The sequence below is a fragment of the Fringilla coelebs genome, assembly GCF_963513975.1.
Source record: "Fringilla coelebs genome assembly, chromosome: 4".
Lineage (NCBI taxonomy): Eukaryota > Metazoa > Chordata > Aves > Passeriformes > Fringillidae > Fringilla > Fringilla coelebs.
This window is the reverse complement of record NC_140032.1, coordinates 8,297,925-8,306,555: the sequence shown is the minus strand read 5'-3', so window position 1 is coordinate 8,306,555 and position 8,631 is coordinate 8,297,925.

Genomic DNA, 8,631 nt, shown 5'->3' with positions numbered 1-8,631 from the left:
GAGTTTGCTGTCACCACCAGGGACTTAGGGAGGGTTGTCCTAGTTGGCCAGACAGCCCATTTCACAAAAGCCAAGGTGGAAGCCCAGCTAGAAATCCATCCCCTGGGCTCTCGCTGAGCATGGATTCCCAGGGGAAATGCCGTTCCCAGGGTGCTCTACATCCACACTCAGGCCATGACTGACCCGGGTTGATGACAATAAATGCTCTTTGAAGCCTATTATGGAGAGGGAATGGCAGGTATTTCACCTGAACTGACTGAATTAAGCTCCTTTCCTTGTGCAAGCAGTTTCCCAAAGTGCAGCAGTGTTGGTTTGCTCCTCTTCATCCCGCAGCGAGGATAATTTGTGTGGAACGCGTTTTCCCTCCTGCTAAATACTTTTCCTTAGCATGTCAAGCGTGTACATTGCTGCTGGCAAAAAGCAGCCAGACTTGCAGAAAGAAAAATTTCTGAAGAATGTGTGGGGTGTTTGGGTGGAGCACAAATGAGCAGATGTTCCCACAGAAGAGCAGGGTTTTATGGTGAATGAGCAGAGGTAAAGCCCTGGCTCCAGGGCAGCTGGATGTGTTAGATGTGCTCCAGTGTAAGAGCCACAGAGGCAGCAGGACTGCAGGAAAAATGACTGCTGGGATGTGGCTGAACCCTTGAAATGCTGTGTCTGGGCGTTTCCTGCCAAGGGGGATTATTGGGATGGTTGGATGTGGGATTAGTGGGATAATCTGTGTCCAGCTCACAGCCACCCTCAATCGACAGTGCTTGGCTTTCTGAAGCAAACTAATGTGAAGTTAAATGTCAGGCAGAAGAATGTCTGTAAGAGGTTTCACACCTGAACATTTGAAGATGGGTCATCTAAATCCACGTTATTTGGAAATAGTAAAATGCCCTTTCTTTGGCTTGTAATTACTTCATTTTTGTAACTGAGTGGTCAAAAATTACAAAATATCTCTTTCACCTCCCCCAAGCAAGGTCAAGAAACCCAGAATCTCATCCTCCACTCCATCCAGTGTGGTCCCCGTGCCCCAGTTCCATGGGGTACTGCTGCAATGTGACCAGATAGTGAACAAAGCTATTGCTTTAATTTGCAACATATTGAACCTCTCAGCCCATCTGAAAATATGTGCTTTAGCTTCAGTGTCTGTAAACCATGGTAATTAGCTGTAGAAACTCATCTTTCAAGCCTGACGTCTTTGGCACCATCCTAAAAGATTACTCAGAGAAAGGAAAAGCCCCTCCAGTGCCCCACTTGTCACTGGACCCTGCCTACGTCTGTTTTCCTGGGAGATGTGTTGCCAACTCACCCCATTCCTTGAGCTGCATTGCCCTACTAAATACTCTATTAAATTTGCCAAAGTCTTTCTTTTTCAGCACATGTAAGATGTGAAAATAGAGAGCTTAATAATTAACCTAAATGTTTCTCTGGTTCTCTGTTAATAATTTATTTTCTGCTGAAATTCCCACTCTCTGCACATTAGATGCCCCACCCAAAATCTGCAGCATTGGTGCCTGAATTTCAAGGTACCTAAGATGAATGGTGTGAGCTGTGCTTCTGGAGTGTTACTGAGAGCTTGGTGATATCTGATTTCCTCTGTCTTATTTGTATCTTGCTCATGCATGCATTCTGCACAGAAATCTGGCAAATGCCAACTGGACTAAATTGAGATGTTGCACCTTCTCTGATATTTAATGTGAACCATTCACACCTTTCAGGCTGGAATTAAGTGTCAGGTTTCAGTCACTGTAATTAGCAGTTGCTTGAAATGATAGTTAAATCCATTTTCTGAGCCAAACCTATCACTCAGATACTGAGGAAAGAAAAATAAACACAGATTAGAGCAGAATTAGTTTGGATAATTTGGAATTATATGCAAAATAAGCTGGAAACTTTGAAGGGCAAAGAAATGTGGAAGCTCATCCCTTTGCAGCCACAGATTCTCATTTCTCAGGGGGATAACAAAGCTGTGTTATAAGCCATGGGATGACTTTGCTGGCCCTGCCTGTCCTGTGTAGCTGAATCCTGAGGGAAGATGTGGGCTTTGCAGGGGAGTAACTGCAGGAACATTTTCAGATGCTTTTAGAAAGGGGCTGTTGCCTTGATAGGAGTCAGCTGTGAGGAGATCCCAGCTCAGAGTCACAAAACAGCCAATTCCTGAGTGATCAATGAAGTCTCCAATTAAAGTGTTGCCCTTTTTTTTATTTTTTCCCTTTGCAGGACAATTGCAGGTTGACTTGCCACTGAAGAACCCCAGCTATAGAATATTTCACAGGTCTTGGCCATTGCATGGAGTCACAGTGAGATGCAAAACCTCCCTGGAGGTGTTTAAAAGGCATGTGGCACTTGGCAGCATGGTCTAGTGGTGGGCACGGTGGTCCTGGGCTGACTGGTGGATCCTAAAGCTCTTTTCTGTTCTCAGTGACTCTCTGATGACCAACACTTAAATCCCAGGAGGCAACATTGCACCTGAGCATTCACCCCTAGCGCTGCATTGCTTGGCTGCTTCATTTCCCAACTTTAATGTTGCACAAACAACTGTTTTTGTGCCCTGCCCTACGTGCTCACACATGCACAGAGGCCTCGCTTCTCCAGTCCCTCCCACACAAGCAAAGCTCTATTGGCTTTGCTGGAAATTTTGCCTAACACCTGAAAGGATGGTGTTTCACAGGGTTCCTTGAGGCTGACTGTAATAATGAGGATGTGTCTCCCTTTTGGAGGGCTGCCCACTCTCCTTGGGCTCATACAGATTGTACATTCTTCTCTGTTCATAAAATCCATGAGACTCAGTGATCTGGGCAAGGCAAATCTGAGTTGTACCCCTGATGTGAGGATTGGGATGCATTCAGAAAAATTAACTTGGTGTTGATCAGCCAACCAAAATTATTTTGGATTCTGTAACCTCAGAGCAACCCCTTTTGCCAGTAATTTCTTGCCCTTTCTCTACCTTGTACAAATTTCTTAAATTCTACTTTTGAGTACAAGACTTGGAAAAGTCATGCCAACAGCACTCTGTAATGTTGCAACGAATACAACACTTACCTTTCTGTTTTGTGAATATCCAGTGACAGCCTTGCTTTTGCAAACTCAATTCCTGAAAATGTCATTAAAATCATTCTCAAAGAATGAAAACTGATAGTGGGGTTTTGCATGAAATGAACTTGGTATCTGAAGGCTCTCACTGGCTCAGGTGTCTTAACTCCTGTTTATTTTTTTAAAAGAGAAAAATAAATGATCATCACAAATAAATAATAATTTGAAATAAAGGCAAAGTGTGCATGTATCTCCTATGCTCTGAGACCCTTTTGATGAAAAATCTCATCACAAGTAATTAACAATTTGGGGGCACAGAGGAAGGGAAGGGAAGGGAAGGGAAGGGAAGGGAAGGGAAGGGAAGGGAAGGGAAGGGAAGGGAAGGGAAGGGAAGGGAAGGGAAGGGAAGGGAAGGGAAGGGAAGGGAAGGGAAGGGAAGGGAAGGGAAGGGAAGGGAAGGGAAGGGAAGGGAAGGGAAGGGAAGGGAAGGGAAGGGAAGGGCATCCAGAATGTTTTAGCACATCTGAGACTTTCTCCAGCTTAAGGCAGAATTAGTCGTCATGGTAAAGATCAGTACAACTGGTAAGCAATACTAAAAGCATCCATTTTTACCTAACAGCAGAACTGTTCCTAGGCTGAAATTGTACCTAAAAAGCATGTAGATATCACCATATATTAATCACAATGTATTTGTTAATAGCAGGAAAAAAACACTTGCAGAGTAAAGGAGGGTGATGCCCACCTGGCAGACCCCCAGGTGGACCCTCCTGCCCTCTGCACAGACATTGATCTGAGCAGAAACACCAATTTTCTGCCATTATTAGGCTGCAGGAGGTCCAGCTCCACTCATCCATCATGACCCTCTTTGCTCAGCCTGTACCAGGAGAGATGGGAGATCCTTTGCCTTCCTCCCCAGCAGCCTGGAGCCAGCAGCCCTGTCTGGATCTCAGTGTTGGTTCAGCATCAGCCTCAAAAGGTGTTGCCATTATAATTTATCATTTATTTGCTTTTTTTTGTGTGTTCTTTTTTTTTTTTTCATTATTATTTTTAATCTCATAGTCACTGTGCTGTCCAGGAGCCAGATATGGTGGTTTCAGACCTTGGTGGTTGATTTGCCAGATGAAGTCCCTGGTCATCAGGGCTATTTTGCACATCCTCTCCTCTCTCTTGAGCTCTTGGAAAGATGATAAAACTTGCAAAAGCATGACCAAATTTTCATGTGTTTTTGTCATATGAACATTTCCTTGGGTAGTTTGTCAAGGGCTTGTTGGCAGATGATTTTTATTATTTGTGTGTTTACACACCTCAGGCTGGGGCAATAAGGGCTGTTCTGAGTGGAATGGCTTTTTTGAAGAGGGAGACCCTGCATGGTCTCATCAGGATGGTGCAGGTGTTCTCCCACAGTTTGACCATAAATGCCTTTGGGAGTTACTTGCAGAGGTTTTGCATGTGTAAGCCATAAACCACCAACAGGAGCATTCCATAGGAATGTATGTGCTGACAAGGGCATTTCCACAAAAGCACTTTACAGTGCCAGATCAAAAAGGCCTAAAATTTACCTCCTGCATCCCTTGTGTAGGTTAGAGTTGGCTGCATGGTTTCTGTCCAAGAAAGAATATCACTAGATATTTGCATTATGTGTATAATAAGAGCTCTGAGATGACTTTCAGACTGCCACAACTTTGAAATCCTCACATGCAGGCTGTAAATGAGTGGCCCTTTCTGACAGCAGCACATTCCCAGTGTGTGAACTCAGAAGTAGCTGGAAAGGTATTGCACCTTTCTTTGGAACTTTCCCTGCTTTTACAAAATGACTCAGCTTCCCCTGTGCCCATCTCTGTTCTTCTCCTTTGGTTTCCATATTGCCTTTACCAGCTGAATATCTCAGTGTCTTTATGCTGACATGCCCAGCCCTGCCTGCTCAGCAGTGTCCTGAGGGTTTAAGGTCCATGGTCCTGTAGTTATCCCCTTCTGGATTCCCTTGGCTGGGCCAGGATGTGTGTGGTGGAGGCCAGGCTGCTGCTAAAGCAAGAAACTGCCATCAGATGGGAGAAAAAATCCCTGGAAAATGGTATTAGGCAAAAACCTGGGATTGGCACTGGACATCCTCTGAAGCCACTGGCCAAAGTGAATCAATTAGACACATCCAAGAGCTGATCCTGTCCCTCTGCTCAGCCCTTATGGAGATGCATGAAGGTATGAATGAAATTCATGAATGAAAATATGGTGGGCATCATCCAGGTAAGGTACGCATTTAAGCACATGTCCTTCCCACGTGTGTGCCTGTCACTCCAGGACAGGGAGGGGGCTGTTCTGGAACTCTGTAATGTGCAATGAGCATCTGTCAATGCTCTTTTGGTTTGTTCCTCCAGGATGGCTCAGGCACCATCACCTCTGGGCCTGCCATTGCCTGTGGGACAGACATGGATGTGGGACAGACAAACGCTGCTGGGAGGCACAGGAGGAAGAAAACAAATCTCTGTCTCCTGCAATATGAAGAGGTTACCTGTCAGCACTACTAAAGCAGGGTCTGCTTGAAAACTTCTGCAAAGACAAGCTCATTTGTTTGGGAGAAAATTGGCTTTTTCTGCCTCCTCTGTGTTATTGGTGTGAAAGTGGGAATATTGTGTGAAACCAGTAAATGTGTTTTCTGCCTTGCTGAGCAGACTAGATAAGGGTCTGATGGAAGGTCAGCAGAAGGAGTAATTTCTTGACTAAGGACAAAAAGTTATTTTCTCTGCTGGGGGAAAGATAACTGTGCTACTCAGGAAAGACAAGGAAGGATTTCTCTTGTGTTGGGTTTGGGCAGATTCAGCAGGATCTCAGCTACCACATAGAGCAGTAACATGCTGGCTCCTGGCTGCTGGCTGGACCCTGGGTGTCCAGGCAGCTGTTCTGGCTGTGCAGGAGCACGTCAAGAGTGCATAACAACACTTCTTCAAGGAGCTCAGTGCTGTGTCTGTGCAGGCTGTGAGCACTAAGTTATTCTCCAAAGCTCCTTGAGGCAGCTTCACTGAAGACTTGTGAGAATTCATTTGGGTTTTTTCCCCCAGTCCTACCAGTCTGGCCGAGCCCTCAAGGGATGTGCTGTGTTTTATATTGCCTTTCTCAGCCTTGATTTTCTGCTGCCCACAGTTCTGCTCCTCTCCTATTAAGAGGTTTTGCTGGTATGAGTCAAAAGTTTCACCACTCCTGCTTGTAAGCTGCTCTTTAATACAGACTGTAACATCTGTCAGTCTCTCATTACACCAACATCCATGTTGCCTTTGGCTCAGGGTTGGCTGAACCCAGAGCCTACCTGGCATGTAAGGCAGTGGTAACACCTCCCACCCCAGCTCAGTGAGCATGCAGAGGGTGCCCAGGCAGCCCCAGAGCTGAGTGTGCATGGCATTTAGCTAAATGCCAGCCACAAGGGCTAGGCAGGGTGTGTTGTCACTGCAGAGGATGTGTGCTGATTGTCCATCTTGTTCTGCCCAGTATCACTTTGTGCCGCCTGATTTTCTGGCCAAATGTGTCCTGGAGGTGGGGAGGTACCTTATGGTCTCCTGGTGCCACATTTCCTCTTGCTTTTACTGTTTAAATTTTGGGCCCAATGCCTATATGAATGTAGCACTGGGTTGGAAGATGCACTTGGCTTTGTCCCTTATTTCTGCTCTCTTCTCCCAGCTGGGGTCTTTCCCTCTGGATGGAAATACCAGTTTTTCCTGCACTGGTGTGGAACCTGCAGCAAACCATGGGTGGTGAGTGTGATGCAGACTTCGGCCTTAAGCAAAATCATTCCTGTGCCAATCCCACTTGCACATTTGGTGAGATCTCTTTCTTCTGCTTGCATGCTTCCCCATCCCCTGCTCCTGCCAGACACCACCACCCAAGGAAAAAAGAGGTCTGGGACAGGGCTGATCTTCGATGGGCACCATAACCTGGAGTTGTGTGTGGCCAGCAATGTCCCCACCAGGCTCAGATTGCAACACTGCACACTACAACAATGATTTCTTTCTTGGTTTTAGATAATAATCTTGTTGGGGCAGGGCACAAGGCTTTTTCAGCTTGACATGTTACCGACACCGGAGATGCTGTTTGTGAAAAACAACACGATGGTTATGAAACAGAGAAACTAAGTGAAAGCTAACATGCCTGAGAAAGTGAAGGAAAAAGAGGGTATAAACAAGAGTGACAAATCATTTCCCTGTCTCTGGTGAGCCCATGGTCCTGGGCCACAGAGCCCATGGAAGTTCTTCAGCTCGTGGCATGTCCTCTGGCCATTCCCTCGTGCCCTCCTGTTGTTATAGCTCTGCTGTGTTGAGCAGAGCCATCACTCACCCTTTATTCTCCTTTTTCACATCAGCACACACACATCTCCATATTCCCTTTTCTGGAGATTATGTAGCCCCCATAAGGGAGGGATGAGTTTGCTCAGAAGAGTCACCAGCAGGAAACACCTCCACTGAGAGTCTGAAATGGCACCAAGCACCAGGAAACTTTGCTGTTATGGTTCTAGCTGCCTTCTCCTACTGACACTTGCAGGGCTTCAGACTTTTCTCCCTTTTGCCAAATCCTCCCTGTCTCACCACGGAGCCATGACCAATGGAAATAAATCACAATTTTAGGAATTTATTTGAATGTTGCTATGAAACAGGTCACGGCGGCCAGCGAGAGCCTCTATTTGCGCAGTCACCCACAGAGGAAAGGACGTTAGTTTTGCTTTGAAAAATAACTCTTTCATGTGTAAAGGGCATTTTGGGTTTGGGTGGAAGGCTGCAGCCACTGAAGGGGAGATGAGCTGCAGTGGGATGTTCACTCAGTCACACAGCCTAACCAAATAAATTTGCAAATTCTCTTTGAGGCTGTTTTGTGCGTTGCTCAATGCACATCACATGCTGCAGCCAACTGTTCATCCTGGGCTTAGAACTGGATGCATTGTAGGGCAATTAAAGTAAAATATTACCCTCTCCTCCCTGGGCCACAAGCAAACACGGCTGTGGGGGAAGGCCAGCAGAGGAAGAATGACATCATGAAACCCAAGAGGGAAGGCAAACACCAAGCCAGCGCCATGTGCAGGTCAGCCACTGCACCAGGACAGACTTTCCTCTTTGTGACTTTCACTTCTGTGCTCTCTGTTTGCCCAGCAGGCTTTTATTGGGAAAGCTTTCAAGCACAGGTGTGCTATACACCACAGTCTCTGCTTTTCCAGTCCTGCTGGTGGCAAATGGAGCACAGCATCCTCACCACCCTGCCCTGATGAAGAAAGTTCCTCATGAGCCAGCAAAAGGCCATTTAACCACGCTCTGCCTGAAGCCCTGGATGGCCAGGGCTGCTCCTCTGGCCAGGGCTGCTCCTTCTGAGGCAGGGCTCAGGACTGGCCCCCAAAGTGTGTCCTTAAAGCATGGAAGCAACTCCTTTCAAGTAGCAAGACTCCTCTCACAAGACAGTGGTGCTAAAAGAACAGTGTCTTTTCTTACCATGGCAAGGAAGTTACCTGAACCCCATGTAATTTTGAATTTCTTTCAATCTAGGATGGAACAGTGCTGGTGCCAGTCCCAGTGCCACAGACAGAGCCTCCTTGGATGCATGCCATCCCATGCCCAGCTGCTTGAAGCACAAAGGTTTGAT